Below are 23,276 nucleotides of genomic sequence, written 5' to 3' on the forward strand. Positions count from 1 at the left end.
TACTGTTGGTTGAAGTTTAAAATAGTGTCCAGCAAGACAACCATTGTCATAGTGGACTTATTAGTAATAGAAACAACTTCTATTTTTCTAAAAAGCTAAACATTTCTTCAACCATTGTCCTAATTAACTGTTGTATCAGAACCTTATTCATGGAGGTTGTTTTTGACATGGAGCACACGCTTGTCTCAGAGCGAACATACTCTGACTGGACTCAAATTTAATTATCAGCTTCACAGTCAGTGGTTGTTTAATACCTCCAAGAAGACACTGAAAATCACGTCTAATTGATGACGACAAACAGTGATTTATATCTGCTGTCTGCTCTTTAAATCAAGGAAAGGGGGTATAGCTCAGTGGTAGAGCATTTGACTGCAGATCAAGAGGTCCCCAGTTCAAATCTGGGTGCCCCCTGGAATTATGATTGTGTATGTACTGTTGGTTGAAGTTAAAAATAGTGTCCACCTGAGCAAGACAACCGTTGTCATAGTGTACTTTTTAGTAAAAGAAAGAACTTCTGTTTTTCTAAAAAGCTAAACATTTCTTCAACCATTGTCCTGCTTAACTGTTGTATCAGAACCTTATTCATGGAGGTTGTTTTTGACATGGAGCACACGCTTGTCTCAGAGCGAACATACTCTGACTGGACTCAACTTTAGTTATCAGCTTCTACTGAAAATGAAAACGTTAAGTTTCCTATTTCAAATGTAGAAAACCCAGAATTTAGGGGCCCTCTTAGAGTTTGTTAGACCTGCTCTGTAGAATTGTCCAGATCTTCACAGTCAGTGGATGTTTAGTACCTTCAAGAAGACACTGAAGATCACGTCTAATTGATGAAGACAAACAATGATTTGTATCTGCTGTCTAGTGTTTATATCACAGGAATGGGGGTATAGCTCAGTGGTAGAGCATTTGACTGCAGATCAAGAGGTCCCCAGTTCAAATCTGGGTGCCCCCTGGAATTATGATTGTGTATGTACTGTTGGTTGAATTTAAAAATAGTGTCCAGCAAGACAACCATTGTCATATTGGACTTTTTAGTAATAGAAAGAACTTCTGTTTTTCTAAAAAGCTAAACATTTCTTCAACCATTGTCCTGTTTAACTGTTGTATCAGAATTTAATTCATGGAGGTTGTTTTTGACATGGAGCACACGCTTATCTCAGAGCGAACAAACTCTGACTGGACTCAACTTTAGTTATCAGCTTCTACTGAAAATGAAAACTCTAAGTTTCCTATTTCAAATGTAGAAAACCCAGAATTTAGGGGCCCTCTTAGAGTTTGTTAGACCTGCTCTGTAGAATTGTCCAGATCTTCACAGTCAGTGGATGTTTAGTACCTTCAAGAAGACACTGAAGATCACGTCTAATTGATGAAGACAAACAGTGATTTGTATCTGCTGTCTACTGTTTATATCACAGGACAGGGGGTATAGCTCAGTGGTAGAGCATTTGACTGCAGTTCAAGAGGTCCCCAGTTCAAATCTGGGTGCCCCCTGGAATTATGATTGTGTATGTACTGTTGCTTGAAGTTTAAAATAGTGTCCAGCAAGACAACCATTGTCATAGTGGACTTATTAGTAATAGAAACAACTTCTATTTTTCTAAAAAGCTAAACATTTCTTCAACCATTGTCCTAATTAACTGTTGTATCAGAACCTTATTCATGGAGGTTGTTTTTGACATGGAACACACGCTTGTCTCAGAGCGAACATACTCTGACTGGACTCAACTTTAATTATCAGCTTCACAGTCAGTGGTTGTTTAATACCCCCAAGAAGACACTGAAGATCACGTCTAATTGATGAAGACAAACAGTGATTTTTATCTGCTGTCTACTGTTTATATCACAGGACAGGGGGTATAGCTCAGTGGTAGAGCATTTGACTGCAGTTCAAGAGGTCCCCAGTTCAAATCTGGGTGCCCCCTGGAATTATGATTGTGTATGTACTGTTGGTTGAATTTAAAAATAGTGTCCAGCAAGACAACCATTGTCATAGTGGACTTTTTAGTAATAGAAAGAACTTCTGTTTTTCTAAAAAGCTAAACATTTCTTCAACCATTGTCCTGATTAACTGTTGTATCAGAATTTAATTCATGGAGGTTGTTTTTGACATGGAGCACACGCTTATCTCAGAGCGAACATACTCTGACTGGACTCAACTTTAGTTATCAGCTTCTACTGAAAATGAAAACTTTAAGTTTCCTATTTCAAATGTAGAAAACCCAGAATTTAGGGGCCCTCTTAGAGTTTGTTAGACCTGCTCTGTAGAATTGTCCAGATCTTCACAGTCAGTGGATGTTTAGTACCTTCAAGAAGACACTGAAGATCACGTCTAATTGATGAAGACAAACAGTGATTTGTATCTGCTGTCTACTGTTTATATCACAGGACAGGGGGTATAGCTCAGTGGTAGAGCATTTGACTGCAGTTCAAGAGGTCCCCAGTTCAAATCTGGGTGCCCCCTGGAATTATGATTGTGTATGTACTGTTGGTTGAAGTTTAAAATAGTGTCCAGCAAGACAACCATTGTCATAGTGGACTTATTAGTAATAGAAACAACTTCTATTTTTCTAAAAAGCTAAACATTTCTTCAACCATTGTCCTAATTAACTGTTGTATCAGAACCTTATTCATGGAGGTTGTTTTTGACATGGAACACACGCTTGTCTCAGAGCGAACATACTCTGACTGGACTCAACTTTAATTATCAGCTTCACAGTCAGTGGTTGTTTAATACCCCCAAGAAGACACTGAAGATCACGTCTAATTGATGAAGACAAACAGTGATTTTTATCTGCTGTCTACTGTTTATATCACAGGACAGGGGGTATAGCTCAGTGGTAGAGCATTTGACTGCAGTTCAAGAGGTCCCCAGTTCAAATCTGGGTGCCCCCTGGAATTATGATTGTGTATGTACTGTTGGTTGAATTTAAAAATAGTGTCCAGCAAGACAACCATTGTCATAGTGGACTTTTTAGTAATAGAAAGAACTTCTGTTTTTCTAAATAGCTAAACATTTCTTCAAGCATTGTCCTGATTAACTGTTGTATCAGAACCTTATTCATGGAGGTTGTTTTTGGCATGGAGCACACGCTTGTCTCAGAGCGAACATACTCTGACTGGACTCAACTTTAGTTATCAGCTTCTACTGAAAATGAAAACGTTAAGTTTCCTATTTCAAATGTAGAAAACCCAGAATTTAGGGGCCCTCTTAGAGTTTGTTAGACCTGCTCTGTAGAATTGTCCAGATCTTCACAGTCAGTGGATGTTTAGTACCTTCAAGAAGACACTGAAGATCACGTCTAATTGATGAAGACAAACAATGATTTGTATCTGCTGTCTACTGTTTATATCACAGGAATGGGGGTATAGCTCAGTGGTAGAGCATTTGACTGCAGATCAAGAGGTCCCCAGTTCAAATCTGGGTGCCCCCTGGAATTATGATTGTGTATGTACTGTTGGTTGAAGTTTAAAATAGTGTCCAGCAAGACAACCATTGTCATATTGGACTTATTAGTAATAGAAAGAACTTCTGTTTTTCTAAAAAGCTAAACATTTCTTCAACCATTGTCCTGTTTAACTGTTGTATCAGAATTTAATTCATGGAGGTTGTTTTTGACATGGAGCACACGCTTGTCTCAGAGCGAACATACTCTGACTGGACTAAACTTTAGTTATCAGCTTCTACTGAAATTGAAAACTCTAAGTTTCCTATTTCAAATGTAGAAAACCCAGAATTTAGGGGCCCTCTTAGAGTTTGTTAGACCTGCTCTGTAGAATTGTCCAGATCTTCACAGTCAGTGGATGTTTAGTACCTTCAAGAAGACACTGAAAATCACGTCTAATTGATGACGACAAACAGTGATTTGTATCTGCTGTCTACTGTTTATATCACAGGACAGGGGGTATAGCTCAGTGGTAGAGCATTTGACTGCAGATCAAGAGGTCCCCAGTTCAAATCTGGGTGCCCCCTGGAATTATGATTGTGTATGTACTGTTGGTTGAAGTTTAAAATAGTGTCCAGCAAGACAACCATTGTCATAGTGGACTTTTTAGTAATAGAAAGAACTTCTGTTTTTCTAAAAAGCTAAACATTTCTTCAACCATTGTCCTGTTTAACTGTTGTATCAGAATTTAATTCATGGAGGTTGTTTTTGACATGGAGCACACGCTTATCTCAGAGCGAACATACTCTGACTGGACTAAACTTTAGTTATCAGCTTCTACTGAAATTGAAAACTCTAAGTTTCCTATTTCAAATGTAGAAAACCCAGAATTTAGGGGCCCTCTTAGAGTTTGTTAGACCTGCTCTGTAGAATTGTCCAGATCTTCACAGTCAGTGGATGTTTAGTACCTTCAAGAAGACACTGAAAATCACGTCTAATTGATGACGACAAACAGTGATTTATATCTGCTGTCTGCTCTTTAAATCAAGGAAAGGGGGTATAGCTCAGTGGTAGAGCATTTGACTGCAGATCAAGAGGTCCCTAGTTCAAATCTGGGTGCCCCCTGGAATTATGATTGTGTATGTACTGTTGGTTGAAGTTTAAAATAGTGTCCAGCAAGACAACCATTGTCATAGTGGACTTATTAGTAATAGAAACAACTTCTATTTTTCTAAAAAGCTAAACATTTCTTCAACCATTGTCCTAATTAACTGTTGTATCAGAACCTTATTCATGGAGGTTGTTTTTGACATGGAGCACACGCTTGTCTCAGAGCGAACATACTCTGACTGGACTCAAATTTAATTATCAGCTTCTACTGAAAATGAAAACTCTAAGTTTCCTATTTCAAATGTAGAAAACCCAGAATTTAGGGGCCCTCTTAGAGTTTGTTAGACCTGCTCTGTAGAATTGTCCAGATCTTCACAGTCAGTGGATGTTTAGTACCTTCAAGAAGACACTGAAGATCACGTCTAATTGATGAAGACAGACAGTGATTTGTATCTGCTGTCTGCTCTTTAAATTACAGGAAAGGGGGTATAGCTCAGTGGTAGAGCATTTGACTGCAGATCAAAAGGTCCCCAGTTCAAATCTGGGTGCCCCCTGGAATTATGATTGTGTATGTACTGTTGGTTGAAGTTTAAAATAGTGTCCAGCAAGACAACCATTGTCATAGTGGACTTATTAGTAATAGAAACAACTTCTATTTTTCTAAAAAGCTAAACATTTCTTCAACCATTGTCCTAATTAACTGTTGTATCAGAACCTTATTCATGGAGGTTGTTTTTGACATGGAGCACACGCTTGTCTCAGAGCGAACATACTCTGACTGGACTCAAATTTAATTATCAGCTTCTACTGAAAATGAAAACTCTAAGTTTCCTATTTCAAATGTAGAAAACCCAGAATTTAGGGGCCCTCTTAGAGTTTGTTAGACCTGCTCTGTAGAATTGTCCAGATCTTCACAGTCAGTGGATGTTTAGTACCTTCAAGAAGACACTGAAGATCACGTCTAATTGATGAAGACAAACAGTGATTTGTATCTGCTGTCTACTGTTTATATCACAGGACAGGGGGTATAGCTCAGTGGTAGAGCATTTGACTGCAGTTCAAGAGGTCCCCAGTTCAAATCTGGGTGCCCCCTGGAATTATGATTGTGTATGTACTGTTGGTTGAATTTAAAAATAGTGTCCAGCAAGACAACCATTGTCATAGTGGACTTTTTAGTAATAGAAAGAACTTCTGTTTTTCTAAAAAGCTAAACATTTCTTCAACCATTGTCCTGATTAACTGTTGTATCAGAATTTAATTCATGGAGGTTGTTTTTGACATGGAGCACACGCTTATCTCAGAGCGAACATACTCTGACTGGACTCAACTTTAGTTATCAGCTTCTACTGAAAATGAAAACTTTAAGTTTCCTATTTCAAATGTAGAAAACCCAGAATTTAGGGGCCCTCTTAGAGTTTGTTAGACCTGCTCTGTAGAATTGTCCAGATCTTCACAGTCAGTGGATGTTTAGTACCTTCAAGAAGACACTGAAGATCACGTCTAATTGATGAAGACAAACAGTGATTTGTATCTGCTGTCTACTGTTTATATCACAGGACAGGGGGTATAGCTCAGTGGTAGAGCATTTGACTGCAGTTCAAGAGGTCCCCAGTTCAAATCTGGGTGCCCCCTGGAATTATGATTGTGTATGTACTGTTGGTTGAATTTAAAAATAGTGTCCAGCAAGACAACCATTGTCATAGTGGACTTTTTAGTAATAGAAAGAACTTCTGTTTTTCTAAAAAGCTAAACATTTCTTCAACCATTGTCCTGATTAACTGTTGTATCAGAATTTAATTCATGGAGGTTGTTTTTGACATGGAGCACACGCTTATCTCAGAGCGAACATACTCTGACTGGACTCAACTTTAGTTATCAGCTTCTACTGAAAATGAAAACTTTAAGTTTCCTATTTCAAATGTAGAAAACCCAGAATTTAGGGGCCCTCTTAGAGTTTGTTAGACCTGCTCTGTAGAATTGTCCAGATCTTCACAGTCAGTGGATGTTTAGTACCTTCAAGAAGACACTGAAGATCACGTCTAATTGATGAAGACAAACAGTGATTTGTATCTGCTGTCTACTGTTTATATCACAGGACAGGGGGTATAGCTCAGTGGTAGAGCATTTGACTGCAGTTCAAGAGGTCCCCAGTTCAAATCTGGGTGCCCCCTGGAATTATGATTGTGTATGTACTGTTGGTTGAAGTTTAAAATAGTGTCCAGCAAGACAACCATTGTCATAGTGGACTTATTAGTAATAGAAACAACTTCTATTTTTCTAAAAAGCTAAACATTTCTTCAACCATTGTCCTAATTAACTGTTGTATCAGAACCTTATTCATGGAGGTTGTTTTTGACATGGAACACACGCTTGTCTCAGAGCGAACATACTCTGACTGGACTCAACTTTAATTATCAGCTTCACAGTCAGTGGTTGTTTAATACCCCCAAGAAGACACTGAAGATCACGTCTAATTGATGAAGACAAACAGTGATTTTTATCTGCTGTCTACTGTTTATATCACAGGACAGGGGGTATAGCTCAGTGGTAGAGCATTTGACTGCAGTTCAAGAGGTCCCCAGTTCAAATCTGGGTGCCCCCTGGAATTATGATTGTGTATGTACTGTTGGTTGAATTTAAAAATAGTGTCCAGCAAGACAACCATTGTCATAGTGGACTTTTTAGTAATAGAAAGAAGTTCTGTTTTTCTAAAAAGCTAAACATTTCTTCAACCATTGTCCTGATTAACTGTTGTATCAGAATTTAATTCATGGAGGTTGTTTTTGACATGGAGCACACGCTTATCTCAGAGCGAACATACTCTGACTGGACTCAACTTTAGTTATCAGCTTCTACTGAAAATGAAAACTTTAAGTTTCCTATTTCAAATGTAGAAAACCCAGAATTTAGGGGCCCTCTTAGAGTTTGTTAGACCTGCTCTGTAGAATTGTCCAGATCTTCACAGTCAGTGGATGTTTAGTACCTTCAAGAAGACACTGAAGATCACGTCTAATTGATGAAGACAGACAGTGATTTGTATCTGCTGTCTGCTCTTTAAATTACAGGAAAGGGGGTATAGCTCAGTGGTAGAGCATTTGACTGCAGATCAAGAGGTCCCCAGTTCAAATCTGGGTGCCCCCTGGAATTATGATTGTGTATGTACTGTTGGTTGAAGTTTAAAATAGTGTCCAGCAAGACAACCATTGTCATAGTGGACTTATTAGTAATAGAAAGAACTTCTGTTTTTCTAAAAAGCTAAACATTTCTTCAACCATTGTCCTGTTTAACTGTTGTATCAGAATTTAATTCATGGAGGTTGTTTTTGACATGGAGCACACGCTTATCTCAGAGCGAACATACTCTGACTGGACTAAACTTTAGTTATCAGCTTCTACTGAAATTGAAAACTCTAAGTTTCCTATTTCAAATGTAGAAAACCCAGAATTTAGGGGCCCTCTTAGAGTTTGTTAGACCTGCTCTGTAGAATTGTCCAGATCTTCACAGTCAGTGGATGTTTAGTACCTTCAAGAAGACACTGAAGATCACGTCTAATTGATGACGACAAACAGTGATTTATATCTGCTGTCTGCTCTTTAAATCAAGGAAAGGGGGTATAGCTCAGTGGTAGAGCATTTGACTGCAGATCAAGAGGTCCCCAGTTCAAATCTGGGTGCCCCCTGGAATTATGATTGTGTATGTACTGTTGGTTGAAATTTAAAATAGTGTCCAGCAAGACAACCATTGTCATAGTGGACTTATTAGTAATAGAAACAACTTCTATTTTTCTAAAAAGCTAAACATTTCTTCAACCATTGTCCTAATTAACTGTTGTATCAGAACCTTATTCATGGAGGTTGTTTTTGACATGGAGCACACGCTTGTCTCAGAGCGAACATACTCTGACTGGACTCAAATTTAATTATCAGCTTCTACTGAAAATGAAAACTCTAAGTTTCCTATTTCAAATGTAGAAAACCCAGAATTTAGGGGCCCTCTTAGAGTTTGTTAGACCTGCTCTGTAGAATTGTCCAGATCTTCACAGTCAGTGGATGTTTAGTACCTTCAAGAAGACACTGAAGATCACGTCTAATTGATGAAGACAAACAATGATTTGTATCTGCTGTCTACTGTTTATATCACAGGAATGGGGGTATAGCTCAGTGGTAGAGCATTTGACTGCAGATCAAGAGGTCCCCAGTTCAAATCTGGGTGCCCCCTGGAATTATGATTGTGTATGTACTGTTGGTTGAAGTTTAAAATAGTGTCCAGCAAGACAACCATTGTCATAGTGGACTTATTAGTAATAGAAAGAACTTCTGTTTTTCTAAAAAGCTAAACATTTCTTCAACCATTGTCCTGTTTAACTGTTGTATCAGAATTTAATTCATGGAGGTTGTTTTTGACATGGAGCACACGCTTATCTCAGAGCGAACATACTCTGACTGGACTAAACTTTAGTTATCAGCTTCTACTGAAATTGAAAACTCTAAGTTTCCTATTTCAAATGTAGAAAACCCAGAATTTAGGGGCCCTCTTAGAGTTTGTTAGACCTGCTCTGTAGAATTGTCCAGATCTTCACAGTCAGTGGATGTTTAGTACCTTCAAGAAGACACTGAAAATCACGTCTAATTGATGACGACAAACAGTGATTTATATCTGCTGTCTGCTCTTTAAATCAAGGAAAGGGGGTATAGCTCAGTGGTAGAGCATTTGACTGCAGATCAAGAGGTCCCCAGTTCAAATCTGGGTGCCCCCTGGAATTATGATTGTGTATGTACTGTTGGTTGAAGTTTAAAATAGTGTCCAGCAAGACAACCATTGTCATAGTGGACTTATTAGTAATAGAAACAACTTCTATTTTTCTAAAAAGCTAAACATTTCTTCAACCATTGTCCTAATTAACTGTTGTATCAGAACCTTATTCATGGAGGTTGTTTTTGACATGGAGCACACGCTTGTCTCAGAGCGAACATACTCTGACTGGACTCAAATTTAATTATCAGCTTCTACTGAAAATGAAAACTCTAAGTTTCCTATTTCAAATGTAGAAAACCCAGAATTTAGGGGCCCTCTTAGAGTTTGTTAGACCTGCTCTGTAGAATTGTCCAGATCTTCACAGTCAGTGGATGTTTAGTACCTTCAAGAAGACACTGAAGATCACGTCTAATTGATGAAGACAGACAGTGATTTGTATCTGCTGTCTGCTCTTTAAATTACAGGAAAGGGGGTATAGCTCAGTGGTAGAGCATTTGACTGCAGATCAAAAGGTCCCCAGTTCAAATCTGGGTGCCCCCTGGAATTATGATTGTGTATGTACTGTTGGTTGAAGTTTAAAATAGTGTCCAGCAAGACAACCATTGTCATAGTGGACTTATTAGTAATAGAAACAACTTCTATTTTTCTAAAAAGCTAAACATTTCTTCAACCATTGTCCTAATTAACTGTTGTATCAGAACCTTATTCATGGAGGTTGTTTTTGACATGGAGCACACGCTTGTCTCAGAGCGAACATACTCTGACTGGACTCAAATTTAATTATCAGCTTCACAGTCAGTGGTTGTTTAATACCTCCAAGAAGACACTGAAAATCACGTCTAATTGATGACGACAAACAGTGATTTATATCTGCTGTCTGCTCTTTAAATCAAGGAAAGGGGGTATAGCTCAGTGGTAGAGCATTTGACTGCAGTTCAAGAGGTCCCCAGTTCAAATCTGGGTGCCCCCTGAATTATAATTGTGTATGTACTGTTGGTTGAAGTTAAAAATAGTGTCCACCTGAGCAAGACAACCATTGTCATAGTGTACTTTTTAGTAAAAGAAAGAACTTCTGTTTTTCTAAAAAGCTAAACATTTCTTCAACCATTGTCCTGCTTAACTGTTGTATCAGAACCTTATTCATGGAGGTTGTTTTTGACATGGAGCACACGCTTGTCTCAGAGCGAACATACTCTGACTGGACTCAACTTTAGTTATCAGCTTCTACTGAAAATGAAAACGTTAAGTTTCCTATTTCAAATGTAGAAAACCCAGAATTTAGGGGCCCTCTTAGAGTTTGTTAGACCTGCTCTGTAGAATTGTCCAGATCTTCACAGTCAGTGGATGTTTAGTACCTTCAAGAAGACACTGAAGATCACGTCTAATTGATGAAGACAAACAGTGATTTTTATCTGCTGTCTACTGTTTATATCACAGGACAGGGGGTATAGCTCAGTGGTAGAGCATTTGACTGCAGTTCAAGAGGTCCCCAGTTCAAATCTGGGTGCCCCCTGGAATTATGATTGTGTATGTACTGTTGGTTGAATTTAAAAATAGTGTCCAGCAAGACAACCATTGTCATATTGGACTTTTTAGTAATAGAAAGAACTTCTGTTTTTCTAAAAAGCTAAACATTTCTTCAACCATTGTCCTGATTAACTGTTGTATCAGAATTTAATTCATGGAGGTTGTTTTTGACATGGAGCACACGCTTATCTCAGAGCGAACATACTCTGACTGGACTCAACTTTAGTTATCAGCTTCTACTGAAAATGAAAACTCTAAGTTTCCTATTTCAAATGTAGAAAACCCAGAATTTAGGGGCCCTCTTAGAGTTTGTTAGACCTGCTCTGTAGAATTGTCCAGATCTTCACAGTCAGTGGATGTTTAGTACCTTCAAGAAGACACTGAAGATCACGTCTAATTGATGAAGACAAACAGTGATTTGTATCTGCTGTCTACTGTTTATATCACAGTATATTTATATTTTTCTAAAAAGCTAAACATTTCTTCAACCATTGTCCTAATTAACTGTTGTATCAGAACCTTATTCATGGAGGTTGTTTTTGACATGGAGCACACGCTTGTCTCAGAGCGAACATACTCTGACTGGACTCAAATTTAATTATCAGCTTCTACTGAAAATGAAAACTCTAAGTTTCCTATTTCAAATGTAGAAAACCCAGAATTTAGGGGCCCTCTTAGAGTTTGTTAGACCTGCTCTGTAGAATTGTCCAGATCTTCACAGTCAGTGGATGTTTAGTACCTTCAAGAAGACACTGAAGATCACGTCTAATTGATGAAGACAAACAATGATTTGTATCTGCTGTCTACTGTTTATATCACAGGAATGGGGGTATAGCTCAGTGGTAGAGCATTTGACTGCAGATCAAGAGGTCCCCAGTTCAAATCTGGGTGCCCCCTGGAATTATGATTGTGTATGTACTGTTGGTTGAATTTAAAAATAGTGTCCAGCAAGACAACCATTGTCATATTGGACTTTTTAGTAATAGAAAGAACTTCTGTTTTTCTAAAAAGCTAAACATTTCTTCAACCATTGTCCTGTTTAACTGTTGTATCAGAATTTAATTCATGGAGGTTGTTTTTGACATGGAGCACACGCTTATCTCAGAGCGAACATACTCTGACTGGACTCAACTTTAGTTATCAGCTTCTACTGAAAATGAAAACTCTAAGTTTCCTATTTCAAATGTAGAAAACCCAGAATTTAGGGGCCCTCTTAGAGTTTGTTAGACCTGCTCTGTAGAATTGTCCAGATCTTCACAGTCAGTGGATGTTTAGTACCTTCAAGAAGACACTGAAGATCACGTCTAATTGATGAAGACAGACAGTGATTTGTATCTGCTGTCTGCTCTTTAAATTACAGGAAAGGGGGTATAGCTCAGTGGTAGAGCATTTGACTGCAGATCAAGAGGTCCCCAGTTCAAATCTGGGTGCCCCCTGGAATTATGATTGTGTATGTACTGTTGTTTGAAGTTTAAAATAGTGTCCACCTGAGCAAGACAACCATTGTCATAGTGTACTTTTTAGTAAAAGAAAGAACTTCTGTTTTTCTAAAAAGCTAAACATTTCTTCAACCATTGTCCTGCTTAACTGTTGTATCAGAACCTTATTCATGGAGGTTGTTTTTGACATGGAGCACACGCTTGTCTCAGAGCGAACATACTCTGACTGGACTCAAATTTAATTATCAGCTTCTACTGAAAATGAAAACTCTAAGTTTCCTATTTCAAATGTAGAAAACCCAGAATTTAGGGGCCCTCTTAGAGTTTGTTAGACCTGCTCTGTAGAATTGTCCAGATCTTCACAGTCAGTGGATGTTTAGTACCTTCAAGAAGACACTGAAGATCACGTCTAATTGATGAAGACAAACAGTGATTTGTATCTGCTGTCTACTGTTTATATCACAGGACAGGGGGTATAGCTCAGTGGTAGAGCATTTGACTGCAGTTATAGAGGTCCCCAGTTCAAATCTGGGTGCCCCCTGGAATTATGATTGTGTATGTACTGTTGGTTGAATTTAAAAATAGTGTCCAGCAAGACAACCATTGTCATAGTGGACTTTGTAGTAATAGAAAGAACTTCTGTTTTTCTAAAAAGCTAAACATTTCTTCAACCATTGTCCTGATTAACTGTTGTATCAGAATTTAATTCATGGAGGTTGTTTTTGACATGGAGCACACGCTTATCTCAGAGCGAACATACTCTGACTGGACTCAACTTTAGTTATCAGCTTCTACTGAAAATGAAAACTCTAAGTTTCCTATTTCAAATGTAGAAAACCCAGAATTTAGGGGCCCTCTTAGAGTTTGTTAGACCTGCTCTGTAAAATTGTCCAGATCTTCACAGTCAATGGATGTTTAGTACCTTCAAGAAGACACTGAAGATCACGTCTAATTGATGAAGACAAACAGTGATTTGTATCTGCTGTCTACTGTTTATATCACAGGACAGGGGGTATAGCTCAGTGGTAGAGCATTTGACTGCAGTTCAAGAGGTCCCCAGTTCAAATCTGGGTGCCCCCTGGAATTATGATTGTGTATGTACTGTTGGTTGAAGTTTAAAATAGTGTCCAGCAAGACAACCATTGTCATAGTGGACTTATTAGTAATAGAAACAACTTCTATTTTTCTAAAAAGCTAAACATTTCTTCAACCATTGTCCTAATTAACTGTTGTATCAGAACCTTATTCATGGAGGTTGTTTTTGACATGGAGCACACGCTTGTCTCAGAGCGAACATACTCTGACTGGACTCAACTTTAGTTATCAGCTTCTACTGAAAATGAAAACGTTAAGTTTCCTATTTCAAATGTAGAAAACCCAGAATTTAGGGGCCCTCTTAGAGTTTGTTAGACCTGCTCTGTAGAATTGTCCAGATCTTCACAGTCAGTGGATGTTTAGTACCTTCAAGAAGACACTGAAGATCACGTCTAATTGATGAAGACAAACAATGATTTGTATCTGCTGTCTACTGTTTATATCACAGGAATGGGGGTATAGCTCAGTGGTAGAGCATTTGACTGCAGATCAAGAGGTCCCCAGTTCAAATCTGGGTGCCCCCTGGAATTATGATTGTGTATGTACTGTTGGTTGAATTTAAAAATAGTGTCCAGCAAGACAACCATTGTCATATTGGACTTTTTAGTAATAGAAAGAACTTCTGTTTTTCTAAAAAGCTAAACATTTCTTCAACCATTGTCCTGTTTAACTGTTGTATCAGAATTTAATTCATGGAGGTTGTTTTTGACATGGAGCACACGCTTATCTCAGAGCGAACATACTCTGACTGGACTCAACTTTAGTTATCAGCTTCTACTGAAAATGAAAACTCTAAGTTTCCTATTTCAAATGTAGAAAACCCAGAATTTAGGGGCCCTCTTAGAGTTTGTTAGACCTGCTCTGTAGAATTGTCCAGATCTTCACAGTCAGTGGATGTTTAGTACCTTCAAGAAGACACTGAAGATCACGTCTAATTGATGAAGACAAACAGTGATTTGTATCTGCTGTCTACTGTTTATATCACAGTATATTTATATTTTTCTAAAAAGCTAAACATTTCTTCAACCATTGTCCTAATTAACTGTTGTATCAGAACCTTATTCATGGAGGTTGTTTTTGACATGGAGCACACGCTTGTCTCAGAGCGAACATACTCTGACTGGACTCAAATTTAATTATCAGCTTCTACTGAAAATGAAAACTCTAAGTTTCCTATTTCAAATGTAGAAAACCCAGAATTTAGGGGCCCTCTTAGAGTTTGTTAGACCTGCTCTGTAGAATTGTCCAGATCTTCACAGTCAGTGGATGTTTAGTACCTTCAAGAAGACACTGAAGATCACGTCTAATTGATGAAGACAAACAATGATTTGTATCTGCTGTCTACTGTTTATATCACAGGAATGGGGGTATAGCTCAGTGGTAGAGCATTTGACTGCAGATCAAGAGGTCCCCAGTTCAAATCTGGGTGCCCCCTGGAATTATGATTGTGTATGTACTGTTGGTTGAATTTAAAAATAGTGTCCAGCAAGACAACCATTGTCATATTGGACTTTTTAGTAATAGAAAGAACTTCTGTTTTTCTAAAAAGCTAAACATTTCTTCAACCATTGTCCTGTTTAACTGTTGTATCAGAATTTAATTCATGGAGGTTGTTTTTGACATGGAGCACACGCTTATCTCAGAGCGAACATACTCTGACTGGACTCAACTTTAGTTATCAGCTTCTACTGAAAATGAAAACTCTAAGTTTCCTATTTCAAATGTAGAAAACCCAGAATTTAGGGGCCCTCTTAGAGTTTGTTAGACCTGCTCTGTAGAATTGTCCAGATCTTCACAGTCAGTGGATGTTTAGTACCTTCAAGAAGACACTGAAGATCACGTCTAATTGATGAAGACAGACAGTGATTTGTATCTGCTGTCTGCTCTTTAAATTACAGGAAAGGGGGTATAGCTCAGTGGTAGAGCATTTGACTGCAGATCAAGAGGTCCCCAGTTCAAATCTGGGTGCCCCCTGGAATTATGATTGTGTATGTACTGTTGTTTGAAGTTTAAAATAGTGTCCACCTGAGCAAGACAACCATTGTCATAGTGTACTTTTTAGTAAAAGAAAGAACTTCTGTTTTTCTAAAAAGCTAAACATTTCTTCAACCATTGTCCTGCTTAACTGTTGTATCAGAACCTTATTCATGGAGGTTGTTTTTGACATGGAGCACACGCTTGTCTCAGAGCGAACATACTCTGACTGGACTCAAATTTAATTATCAGCTTCTACTGAAAATGAAAACTCTAAGTTTCCTATTTCAAATGTAGAAAACCCAGAATTTAGGGGCCCTCTTAGAGTTTGTTAGACCTGCTCTGTAGAATTGTCCAGATCTTCACAGTCAGTGGATGTTTAGTACCTTCAAGAAGACACTGAAGATCACGTCTAATTGATGAAGACAAACAGTGATTTGTATCTGCTGTCTACTGTTTATATCACAGGACAGGGGGTATAGCTCAGTGGTAGAGCATTTGACTGCAGTTATAGAGGTCCCCAGTTCAAATCTGGGTGCCCCCTGGAATTATGATTGTGTATGTACTGTTGGTTGAATTTAAAAATAGTGTCCAGCAAGACAACCATTGTCATAGTGGACTTTTTAGTAATAGAAAGAACTTCTGTTTTTCTAAAAAGCTAAACATTTCTTCAACCATTGTCCTGATTAACTGTTGTATCAGAATTTAATTCATGGAGGTTGTTTTTGACATGGAGCACACGCTTATCTCAGAGCGAACATACTCTGACTGGACTCAACTTTAGTTATCAGCTTCTACTGAAAATGAAAACTCTAAGTTTCCTATTTCAAATGTAGAAAACCCAGAATTTAGGGGCCCTCTTAGAGTTTGTTAGACCTGCTCTGTAAAATTGTCCAGATCTTCACAGTCAATGGATGTTTAGTACCTTCAAGAAGACACTGAAGATCACGTCTAATTGATGAAGACAAACAGTGATTTGTATCTGCTGTCTACTGTTTATATCACAGGACAGGGGGTATAGCTCAGTGGTAGAGCATTTGACTGCAGTTCAAGAGGTCCCCAGTTCAAATCTGGGTGCCCCCTGGAATTATGATTGTGTATGTACTGTTGGTTGAAGTTTAAAATAGTGTCCAGCAAGACAACCATTGTCATAGTGGACTTATTAGTAATAGAAACAACTTCTATTTTTCTAAAAAGCTAAACATTTCTTCAACCATTGTCCTAATTAACTGTTGTATCAGAACCTTATTCATGGAGGTTGTTTTTGACATGGAGCACACGCTTGTCTCAGAGCGAACATACTCTGACTGGACTCAACTTTAGTTATCAGCTTCTACTGAAAATGAAAACGTTAAGTTTCCTATTTCAAATGTAGAAAACCCAGAATTTAGGGGCCCTCTTAGAGTTTGTTAGACCTGCTCTGTAGAATTGTCCAGATCTTCACAGTCAGTGGATGTTTAGTACCTTCAAGAAGACACTGAAGATCACGTCTAATTGATGAAGACAAACAATCATTTGTATCTGCTGTCTACTGTTTATATCACAGGAATGGGGGTATAGCTCAGTGGTAGAGCATTTGACTGCAGATCAAGAGGTCCCCAGTTCAAATCTGGGTGCCCCCTGGAATTATGATTGTGTATGTACTGTTGGTTGAATTTAAAAATAGTGTCCAGCAAGACAACCATTGTCATATTGGACTTTTTAGTAATAGAAAGAACTTCTGTTTTTCTAAAAAGCTAAAAATTTCTTCAACCATTGTCCTGTTTAACTCTTGTATCAGAATTTAATTCATGGAGGTTGTTTTTGACATGGAGCACACGCTTATCTCAGAGCGAACATACTCTGACTGGACTCAACTTTAGTTATCAGCTTCTACTGAAAATGAAAACTCTAAGTTTCCTATTTCAAATGTAGAAAACCCAGAATTTAGGGGCCCTCTTAGAGTTTGTTAGACCTGCTCTGTAGAATTGTCCAGATCTTCACAGTCAGTGGATGTTTAGTACCTTCAAGAAGACACTGAAGATCACGTGTAATTGATGAAGACAAACAGTGATTTGTATCTGCTGTCTACTGTTTAGATCACAGGACAGGGGGTATAGCTCAGTGGTAGAGCATTTGACTGCAGTTCAAGAGGTCCCCAGTTCAAATCTGGGTGCCCCCTGGAATTATGATTGTGTATGTACTGTTGGTTGAAGTTAAAAATAGTGTCCACCTGAGCAAGACAACCATTGTCATAGTGTACTTTTTAGTAAAAGAAAGAACTTCTGTTTTTCTAAAAAGCTAAACATTTCTTCAACCATTGTCCTGCTTAACTGTTGTATCAGAACCTTATTCATGGAGGTTGTTTTTGGCATGGAGCACACGCTTGTCTCAGAGCGAACATACTCTGACTGGACTCAACTTTAGTTATCAGCTTCTACTGAAAATGAAAACGTTAAGTTTCCTATTTCAAATGTAGAAAACCCAGAATTTAGGGGCCCTCTTAGAGTTTGTTAGACCTGCTCTGTAGAATTGTCCAGATCTTCACAGTCAGTGGATGTTTAGTACCTTCAAGAAGACACTGAAGATCACGTCTAATTGATGAAGACAAACAATGATTTGTATCTGCTGTCTACTGTTTATATCACAGGAATGGGGGTATAGCTCAGTGGTAGAGCATTTGACTGCAGATCAAGAGGTCCCCAGTTCAAATCTGGGTACCCCCTGGAATTATGATTGTGTATGTACTGTTGGTTGAATTTAAAAATAGTGTCCAGCAAGACAACCATTGTCATAGTGGACTTTTTAGTAATAGAAAGAACTTCTGTTTTTCTAAAAAGCTAAACATTTCTTCAACCATTGTCCTGTTTAACTGTTGTATCAGAATTTAATTCATGGAGGTTGTTTTTGACATGGAGCACACGCTTATCTCAGAGCGAACATACTCTGACTGGACTCAACTTTAGTTATCAGCTTCTACTGAAAATGAAAACTCTAAGTTTCCTATTTCAAATGTAGAAAACCCAGAATTTAGGGGCCCTCTTAGAGTTTGTTAGACCTGCTCTGTAGAATTGTCCAGATCTTCACAGTCAGTGGATGTTTAGTACCTTCAAGAAGACACTGAAGATCACGTCTAATTGATGAAGACAGACAGTGATTTGTATCTGCTGTCTGCTCTTTAAATTACAGGAAAGGGGGTATAGCTCAGTGGTAGAGCATTTGACTGCAGATCAAGAGGTCCCCAGTTCAAATCTGGGTGCCCCCTGGAATTATGATTGTGTATGTACTGTTGGTTGAAGTTTAAAATAGTGTCCAGCAAGACAACCATTGTCATAGTGGACTTATTAGTAATAGAAACAACTTCTCTTTTTCTAAAAAGCTAAACATTTCTTCAACCATTGTCCTAATTAACTGTTGTATCAGAACCTTATTCATGGAGGTTGTTTTTGACATGGAGCACACGCTTGTCTCAGAGCGAACATACTCTGACTGGACTCAAATTTAATTATCAGCTTCACAGTCAGTGGTTGTTTAATACCTCCAAGAAGACACTGAAAATCACGTCTAATTGATGACGACAAACAGTGATTTATATCTGCTGTCTGCTCTTTAAATCAAGGAAAGGGGGTATAGCTCAGTGGTAGAGCATTTGACTGCAGTTCAAGAGGTCCCCAGTTCAAATCTGGGTGCCCCCTGAATTATAATTGTGTATGTACTGTTGGTTGAAGTTAAAAATAGTGTCCACCTGAGCAAGACAACCATTGTCATAGTGTACTTTTTAGTAAAAGAAACAACTTCTGTTTTTCTAAAAAGCTAAACATTTCTTCAACCATTGTCCTGCTTAACTGTTGTATCAGAACCTTATTCATGGAGGTTGTTTTTGACATGGAGCACACGCTTGTCTCAGAGCGAACATACTCTGACTGGACTCAAATTTAATTATCAGCTTCTACTGAAAATGAAAACTCTAAGTTTCCTATTTCAAATGTAGAAAACCCAGAATTTAGGGGCCCTCTTAGAGTTTGTTAGACCTGCTCTGTAGAATTGTCCAGATCTTCACAGTCAGTGGATGTTTAGTACCTTCAAGAAGACACTGAAGATCACGTCTAATTGATGAAGACAAACAGTGATTTGTATCTGCTGTCTACTGTTTATATCACAGGAAAGGGGGTATAGCTCAGTGGTAGAGCATTTGACTGCAGTTATAGAGGTCCCCAGTTCAAATCTGGGTGCCCCCTGGAATTATGATTGTGTATGTACTGTTGGTTGAAGTTAAAAATAGTGTCCACCTGAGCAAGACAACCGTTGTCATAGTGTACTTTTTAGTAAAAGAAAGAACTTCTGTTTTTCTAAAAAGCTAAACATTTCTTCAACCATTGTCCTGCTTAACTGTTGTATCAGAACCTTATTCATGGAGGTTGTTTTTGACATGGAGCACACGCTTGTCTCAGAGCGAACATACTCTGACTGGACTCAACTTTAATTATCAGCTTCACAGTCAGTGGTTGTTTAATACCCCCAAGAAGACACTGAAGATCACGTCTAATTGATGAAGACAAACAATGATTTGTATCTGCTGTCTACTGTTTATATCACAGGAATGGGGGTATAGCTCAGTGGTAGAGCATTTGACTGCAGATCAAGAGGTCCCCAGTTCAAATCTGGGTGCCCCCTGGAATTATGATTGTGTATGTACTGTTGGTTGAAGTTTAAAATAGTGTCCAGCAAGACAACCATTGTCATAGTGGACTTATTAGTAATAGAAACAACTTCTATTTTTCTAAAAAGCTAAACATTTCTTCAACCATTGTCCTAATTAACTGTTGTATCAGAACCTTATTCATGGAGGTTGTTTTTGACATGGAGCACACGCTTGTCTCAGAGCGAACATACTCTGACTGGACTCAACTTTAGTTATCAGCTTCTACTGAAAATGAAAACGTTAAGTTTCCTATTTCAAATGTAGAAAACCCAGAATTTAGGGGCCCTCTTAGAGTTTGTTAGACCTGCTCTGTAGAATTGTCCAGATCTTCACAGTCAGTGGATGTTTAGTACCTTCAAGAAGACACTGAAGATCACGTCTAATTGATGAAGACAAACAATGATTTGTATCTGCTGTCTACTGTTTATATCACAGGAATGGGGGTATAGCTCAGTGGTAGAGCATTTGACTGCAGATCAAGAGGTCCCCAGTTCAAATCTGGGTGCCCCCTGGAATTATGATTGTGTATGTACTGTTGGTTGAATTTAAAAATAGTGTCCAGCAAGACAACCATTGTCATATTGGACTTTTTAGTAATAGAAAGAACTTCTGTTTTTCTAAAAAGCTAAACATTTCTTCAACCATTGTCCTGATTAACTGTTGTATCAGAATTTAATTCATGGAGGTTGTTTTTGACATGGAGCACACGCTTATCTCAGAGCGAACATACTCTGACTGGACTCAACTTTAGTTATCAGCTTCTACTGAAAATGAAAACTCTAAGTTTCCTATTTCAAATGTAGAAAACCCAGAATTTAGGGGCCCTCTTAGAGTTTGTTAGACCTGCTCTGTAGAATTGTCCAGATCTTCACAGTCAGTGGATGTTTAGTACCTTCAAGAAGACACTGAAGATCACGTCTAATTGATGAAGACAAACAGTGATTTGTATCTGCTGTCTACTGTTTATATCACAGTATATTTATATTTTTCTAAAAAGCTAAACATTTCTTCAACCATTGTCCTAATTAACTGTTGTATCAGAACCTTATTCATGGAGGTTGTTTTTGACATGGAGCACACGCTTGTCTCAGAGCGAACATACTCTGACTGGACTCAAATTTAATTATCAGCTTCTACTGAAAATGAAAACTCTAAGTTTCCTATTTCAAATGTAGAAAACCCAGAATTTAGGGGCCCTCTTAGAGTTTGTTAGACCTGCTCTGTAGAATTGTCCAGATCTTCACAGTCAGTGGATGTTTAGTACCTTCAAGAAGACACTGAAGATCACGTCTAATTGATGAAGACAAACAATGATTTGTATCTGCTGTCTACTGTTTATATCACAGGAATGGGGGTATAGCTCAGTGGTAGAGCATTTGACTGCAGATCAAGAGGTCCCCAGTTCAAATCTGGGTGCCCCCTGGAATTATGATTGTGTATGTACTGTTGGTTGAATTTAAAAATAGTGTCCAGCAAGACAACCATTGTCATATTGGACTTTTTAGTAATAGAAAGAACTTCTGTTTTTCTAAAAAGCTAAACATTTCTTCAACCATTGTCCTGTTTAACTGTTGTATCAGAATTTAATTCATGGAGGTTGTTTTTGACATGGAGCACACGCTTATCTCAGAGCGAACATACTCTGACTGGACTCAACTTTAGTTATCAGCTTCTACTGAAAATGAAAACTCTAAGTTTCCTATTTCAAATGTAGAAAACCCAGAATTTAGGGGCCCTCTTAGAGTTTGTTAGACCTGCTCTGTAGAATTGTCCAGATCTTCACAGTCAGTGGATGTTTAGTACCTTCAAGAAGACACTGAAGATCACGTCTAATTGATGAAGACAGACAGTGATTTGTATCTGCTGTCTGCTCTTTAAATTACAGGAAAGGGGGTATAGCTCAGTGGTAGAGCATTTGACTGCAGATCAAGAGGTCCCCAGTTCAAATCTGGGTGCCCCCTGGAATTATGATTGTGTATGTACTGTTGTTTGAAGTTTAAAATAGTGTCCACCTGAGCAAGACAACCATTGTCATAGTGTACTTTTTAGTAAAAGAAAGAACTTCTGTTTTTCTAAAAAGCTAAACATTTCTTCAACCATTGTCCTGCTTAACTGTTGTATCAGAACCTTATTCATGGAGGTTGTTTTTGACATGGAGCACACGCTTGTCTCAGAGCGAACATACTCTGACTGGACTCAAATTTAATTATCAGCTTCTACTGAAAATGAAAACTCTAAGTTTCCTATTTCAAATGTAGAAAACCCAGAATTTAGGGGCCCTCTTAGAGTTTGTTAGACCTGCTCTGTAGAATTGTCCAGATCTTCACAGTCAGTGGATGTTTAGTACCTTCAAGAAGACACTGAAGATCACGTCTAATTGATGAAGACAAACAGTGATTTGTATCTGCTGTCTACTGTTTATATCACAGGACAGGGGGTATAGCTCAGTGGTAGAGCATTTGACTGCAGTTATAGAGGTCCCCAGTTCAAATCTGGGTGCCCCCTGGAATTATGATTGTGTATGTACTGTTGGTTGAATTTAAAAATAGTGTCCAGCAAGACAACCATTGTCATAGTGGACTTTTTAGTAATAGAAAGAACTTCTGTTTTTCTAAAAAGCTAAACATTTCTTCAACCATTGTCCTGATTAACTGTTGTATCAGAATTTAATTCATGGAGGTTGTTTTTGACATGGAGCACACGCTTATCTCAGAGCGAACATACTCTGACTGGACTCAACTTTAGTTATCAGCTTCTACTGAAAATGAAAACTCTAAGTTTCCTATTTCAAATGTAGAAAACCCAGAATTTAGGGGCCCTCTTAGAGTTTGTTAGACCTGCTCTGTAAAATTGTCCAGATCTTCACAGTCAATGGATGTTTAGTACCTTCAAGAAGACACTGAAGATCACGTCTAATTGATGAAGACAAACAGTGATTTGTATCTGCTGTCTACTGTTTATATCACAGGACAGGGGGTATAGCTCAGTGGTAGAGCATTTGACTGCAGTTCAAGAGGTCCCCAGTTCAAATCTGGGTGCCCCCTGGAATTATGATTGTGTATGTACTGTTGGTTGAAGTTTAAAATAGTGTCCAGCAAGACAACCATTGTCATAGTGGACTTATTAGTAATAGAAACAACTTCTATTTTTCTAAAAAGCTAAACATTTCTTCAACCATTGTCCTAATTAACTGTTGTATCAGAACCTTATTCATGGAGGTTGTTTTTGACATGGAGCACACGCTTGTCTCAGAGCGAACATACTCTGACTGGACTCAACTTTAGTTATCAGCTTCTACTGAAAATGAAA

At 38.2% G+C, this 23,276-nt stretch overlaps 42 non-coding genes across 42 annotated transcripts; all 42 read left to right on the top strand.

Annotated features, from left to right (window-relative positions):
* Positions 1-339: 339 nt before the first annotated feature.
* trnac-gca (transfer RNA cysteine (anticodon GCA)) lies at positions 340-411 on the top strand. Its single transcript has one exon. It is a non-coding gene; the product is annotated as a tRNA-Cys (tRNA).
* A 472-nt stretch (positions 412-883) lies between these two features.
* trnac-gca (transfer RNA cysteine (anticodon GCA)) lies at positions 884-955 on the top strand. Its single transcript has one exon. It is a non-coding gene; the product is annotated as a tRNA-Cys (tRNA).
* Positions 956-1,422: 467 nt separating this feature from the next.
* trnac-gca (transfer RNA cysteine (anticodon GCA)) lies at positions 1,423-1,494 on the top strand. Its single transcript has one exon. It is a non-coding gene; the product is annotated as a tRNA-Cys (tRNA).
* Positions 1,495-1,853: 359 nt separating this feature from the next.
* trnac-gca (transfer RNA cysteine (anticodon GCA)) lies at positions 1,854-1,925 on the top strand. The gene has a single exon. It is a non-coding gene; the product is annotated as a tRNA-Cys (tRNA).
* A 467-nt stretch (positions 1,926-2,392) lies between these two features.
* Positions 2,393-2,464, top strand: trnac-gca (transfer RNA cysteine (anticodon GCA)). The gene has a single exon. It is a non-coding gene; the product is annotated as a tRNA-Cys (tRNA).
* Positions 2,465-2,823: 359 nt separating this feature from the next.
* On the top strand, positions 2,824-2,895 carry trnac-gca (transfer RNA cysteine (anticodon GCA)). The gene has a single exon. It is a non-coding gene; the product is annotated as a tRNA-Cys (tRNA).
* A 467-nt stretch (positions 2,896-3,362) lies between these two features.
* On the top strand, positions 3,363-3,434 carry trnac-gca (transfer RNA cysteine (anticodon GCA)). Its single transcript has one exon. It is a non-coding gene; the product is annotated as a tRNA-Cys (tRNA).
* A 467-nt stretch (positions 3,435-3,901) lies between these two features.
* trnac-gca (transfer RNA cysteine (anticodon GCA)) lies at positions 3,902-3,973 on the top strand. The gene has a single exon. It is a non-coding gene; the product is annotated as a tRNA-Cys (tRNA).
* A 466-nt stretch (positions 3,974-4,439) lies between these two features.
* Positions 4,440-4,511, top strand: trnac-gca (transfer RNA cysteine (anticodon GCA)). The gene has a single exon. It is a non-coding gene; the product is annotated as a tRNA-Cys (tRNA).
* A 467-nt stretch (positions 4,512-4,978) lies between these two features.
* Positions 4,979-5,050, top strand: trnac-gca (transfer RNA cysteine (anticodon GCA)). The gene has a single exon. It is a non-coding gene; the product is annotated as a tRNA-Cys (tRNA).
* Positions 5,051-5,517: 467 nt separating this feature from the next.
* trnac-gca (transfer RNA cysteine (anticodon GCA)) lies at positions 5,518-5,589 on the top strand. The gene has a single exon. It is a non-coding gene; the product is annotated as a tRNA-Cys (tRNA).
* Positions 5,590-6,056: 467 nt separating this feature from the next.
* trnac-gca (transfer RNA cysteine (anticodon GCA)) lies at positions 6,057-6,128 on the top strand. Its single transcript has one exon. It is a non-coding gene; the product is annotated as a tRNA-Cys (tRNA).
* Positions 6,129-6,595: 467 nt separating this feature from the next.
* Positions 6,596-6,667, top strand: trnac-gca (transfer RNA cysteine (anticodon GCA)). The gene has a single exon. It is a non-coding gene; the product is annotated as a tRNA-Cys (tRNA).
* A 359-nt stretch (positions 6,668-7,026) lies between these two features.
* trnac-gca (transfer RNA cysteine (anticodon GCA)) lies at positions 7,027-7,098 on the top strand. Its single transcript has one exon. It is a non-coding gene; the product is annotated as a tRNA-Cys (tRNA).
* Positions 7,099-7,565: 467 nt separating this feature from the next.
* trnac-gca (transfer RNA cysteine (anticodon GCA)) lies at positions 7,566-7,637 on the top strand. Its single transcript has one exon. It is a non-coding gene; the product is annotated as a tRNA-Cys (tRNA).
* Positions 7,638-8,103: 466 nt separating this feature from the next.
* On the top strand, positions 8,104-8,175 carry trnac-gca (transfer RNA cysteine (anticodon GCA)). The gene has a single exon. It is a non-coding gene; the product is annotated as a tRNA-Cys (tRNA).
* Positions 8,176-8,642: 467 nt separating this feature from the next.
* On the top strand, positions 8,643-8,714 carry trnac-gca (transfer RNA cysteine (anticodon GCA)). Its single transcript has one exon. It is a non-coding gene; the product is annotated as a tRNA-Cys (tRNA).
* A 466-nt stretch (positions 8,715-9,180) lies between these two features.
* trnac-gca (transfer RNA cysteine (anticodon GCA)) lies at positions 9,181-9,252 on the top strand. The gene has a single exon. It is a non-coding gene; the product is annotated as a tRNA-Cys (tRNA).
* Positions 9,253-9,719: 467 nt separating this feature from the next.
* Positions 9,720-9,791, top strand: trnac-gca (transfer RNA cysteine (anticodon GCA)). Its single transcript has one exon. It is a non-coding gene; the product is annotated as a tRNA-Cys (tRNA).
* Positions 9,792-10,149: 358 nt separating this feature from the next.
* Positions 10,150-10,221, top strand: trnac-gca (transfer RNA cysteine (anticodon GCA)). Its single transcript has one exon. It is a non-coding gene; the product is annotated as a tRNA-Cys (tRNA).
* Positions 10,222-10,692: 471 nt separating this feature from the next.
* On the top strand, positions 10,693-10,764 carry trnac-gca (transfer RNA cysteine (anticodon GCA)). Its single transcript has one exon. It is a non-coding gene; the product is annotated as a tRNA-Cys (tRNA).
* Positions 10,765-11,603: 839 nt separating this feature from the next.
* trnac-gca (transfer RNA cysteine (anticodon GCA)) lies at positions 11,604-11,675 on the top strand. The gene has a single exon. It is a non-coding gene; the product is annotated as a tRNA-Cys (tRNA).
* Positions 11,676-12,142: 467 nt separating this feature from the next.
* Positions 12,143-12,214, top strand: trnac-gca (transfer RNA cysteine (anticodon GCA)). The gene has a single exon. It is a non-coding gene; the product is annotated as a tRNA-Cys (tRNA).
* A 472-nt stretch (positions 12,215-12,686) lies between these two features.
* Positions 12,687-12,758, top strand: trnac-gca (transfer RNA cysteine (anticodon GCA)). Its single transcript has one exon. It is a non-coding gene; the product is annotated as a tRNA-Cys (tRNA).
* A 467-nt stretch (positions 12,759-13,225) lies between these two features.
* Positions 13,226-13,297, top strand: trnac-gca (transfer RNA cysteine (anticodon GCA)). The gene has a single exon. It is a non-coding gene; the product is annotated as a tRNA-Cys (tRNA).
* A 467-nt stretch (positions 13,298-13,764) lies between these two features.
* trnac-gca (transfer RNA cysteine (anticodon GCA)) lies at positions 13,765-13,836 on the top strand. Its single transcript has one exon. It is a non-coding gene; the product is annotated as a tRNA-Cys (tRNA).
* Positions 13,837-14,675: 839 nt separating this feature from the next.
* On the top strand, positions 14,676-14,747 carry trnac-gca (transfer RNA cysteine (anticodon GCA)). Its single transcript has one exon. It is a non-coding gene; the product is annotated as a tRNA-Cys (tRNA).
* Positions 14,748-15,214: 467 nt separating this feature from the next.
* Positions 15,215-15,286, top strand: trnac-gca (transfer RNA cysteine (anticodon GCA)). Its single transcript has one exon. It is a non-coding gene; the product is annotated as a tRNA-Cys (tRNA).
* Positions 15,287-15,758: 472 nt separating this feature from the next.
* On the top strand, positions 15,759-15,830 carry trnac-gca (transfer RNA cysteine (anticodon GCA)). Its single transcript has one exon. It is a non-coding gene; the product is annotated as a tRNA-Cys (tRNA).
* A 467-nt stretch (positions 15,831-16,297) lies between these two features.
* trnac-gca (transfer RNA cysteine (anticodon GCA)) lies at positions 16,298-16,369 on the top strand. The gene has a single exon. It is a non-coding gene; the product is annotated as a tRNA-Cys (tRNA).
* A 467-nt stretch (positions 16,370-16,836) lies between these two features.
* On the top strand, positions 16,837-16,908 carry trnac-gca (transfer RNA cysteine (anticodon GCA)). Its single transcript has one exon. It is a non-coding gene; the product is annotated as a tRNA-Cys (tRNA).
* Positions 16,909-17,375: 467 nt separating this feature from the next.
* trnac-gca (transfer RNA cysteine (anticodon GCA)) lies at positions 17,376-17,447 on the top strand. Its single transcript has one exon. It is a non-coding gene; the product is annotated as a tRNA-Cys (tRNA).
* A 472-nt stretch (positions 17,448-17,919) lies between these two features.
* On the top strand, positions 17,920-17,991 carry trnac-gca (transfer RNA cysteine (anticodon GCA)). The gene has a single exon. It is a non-coding gene; the product is annotated as a tRNA-Cys (tRNA).
* Positions 17,992-18,458: 467 nt separating this feature from the next.
* Positions 18,459-18,530, top strand: trnac-gca (transfer RNA cysteine (anticodon GCA)). The gene has a single exon. It is a non-coding gene; the product is annotated as a tRNA-Cys (tRNA).
* Positions 18,531-18,888: 358 nt separating this feature from the next.
* On the top strand, positions 18,889-18,960 carry trnac-gca (transfer RNA cysteine (anticodon GCA)). The gene has a single exon. It is a non-coding gene; the product is annotated as a tRNA-Cys (tRNA).
* Positions 18,961-19,431: 471 nt separating this feature from the next.
* trnac-gca (transfer RNA cysteine (anticodon GCA)) lies at positions 19,432-19,503 on the top strand. The gene has a single exon. It is a non-coding gene; the product is annotated as a tRNA-Cys (tRNA).
* A 364-nt stretch (positions 19,504-19,867) lies between these two features.
* On the top strand, positions 19,868-19,939 carry trnac-gca (transfer RNA cysteine (anticodon GCA)). Its single transcript has one exon. It is a non-coding gene; the product is annotated as a tRNA-Cys (tRNA).
* Positions 19,940-20,406: 467 nt separating this feature from the next.
* Positions 20,407-20,478, top strand: trnac-gca (transfer RNA cysteine (anticodon GCA)). Its single transcript has one exon. It is a non-coding gene; the product is annotated as a tRNA-Cys (tRNA).
* An 839-nt stretch (positions 20,479-21,317) lies between these two features.
* trnac-gca (transfer RNA cysteine (anticodon GCA)) lies at positions 21,318-21,389 on the top strand. The gene has a single exon. It is a non-coding gene; the product is annotated as a tRNA-Cys (tRNA).
* Positions 21,390-21,856: 467 nt separating this feature from the next.
* trnac-gca (transfer RNA cysteine (anticodon GCA)) lies at positions 21,857-21,928 on the top strand. The gene has a single exon. It is a non-coding gene; the product is annotated as a tRNA-Cys (tRNA).
* Positions 21,929-22,400: 472 nt separating this feature from the next.
* trnac-gca (transfer RNA cysteine (anticodon GCA)) lies at positions 22,401-22,472 on the top strand. Its single transcript has one exon. It is a non-coding gene; the product is annotated as a tRNA-Cys (tRNA).
* Positions 22,473-22,939: 467 nt separating this feature from the next.
* On the top strand, positions 22,940-23,011 carry trnac-gca (transfer RNA cysteine (anticodon GCA)). The gene has a single exon. It is a non-coding gene; the product is annotated as a tRNA-Cys (tRNA).
* Positions 23,012-23,276: the final 265 nt, after the last annotated feature.

Source organism: Channa argus, chromosome 3, assembly GCF_033026475.1.
Source record: "Channa argus isolate prfri chromosome 3, Channa argus male v1.0, whole genome shotgun sequence".
Taxonomy (NCBI): Eukaryota; Metazoa; Chordata; class Actinopteri; order Anabantiformes; family Channidae; genus Channa; species Channa argus.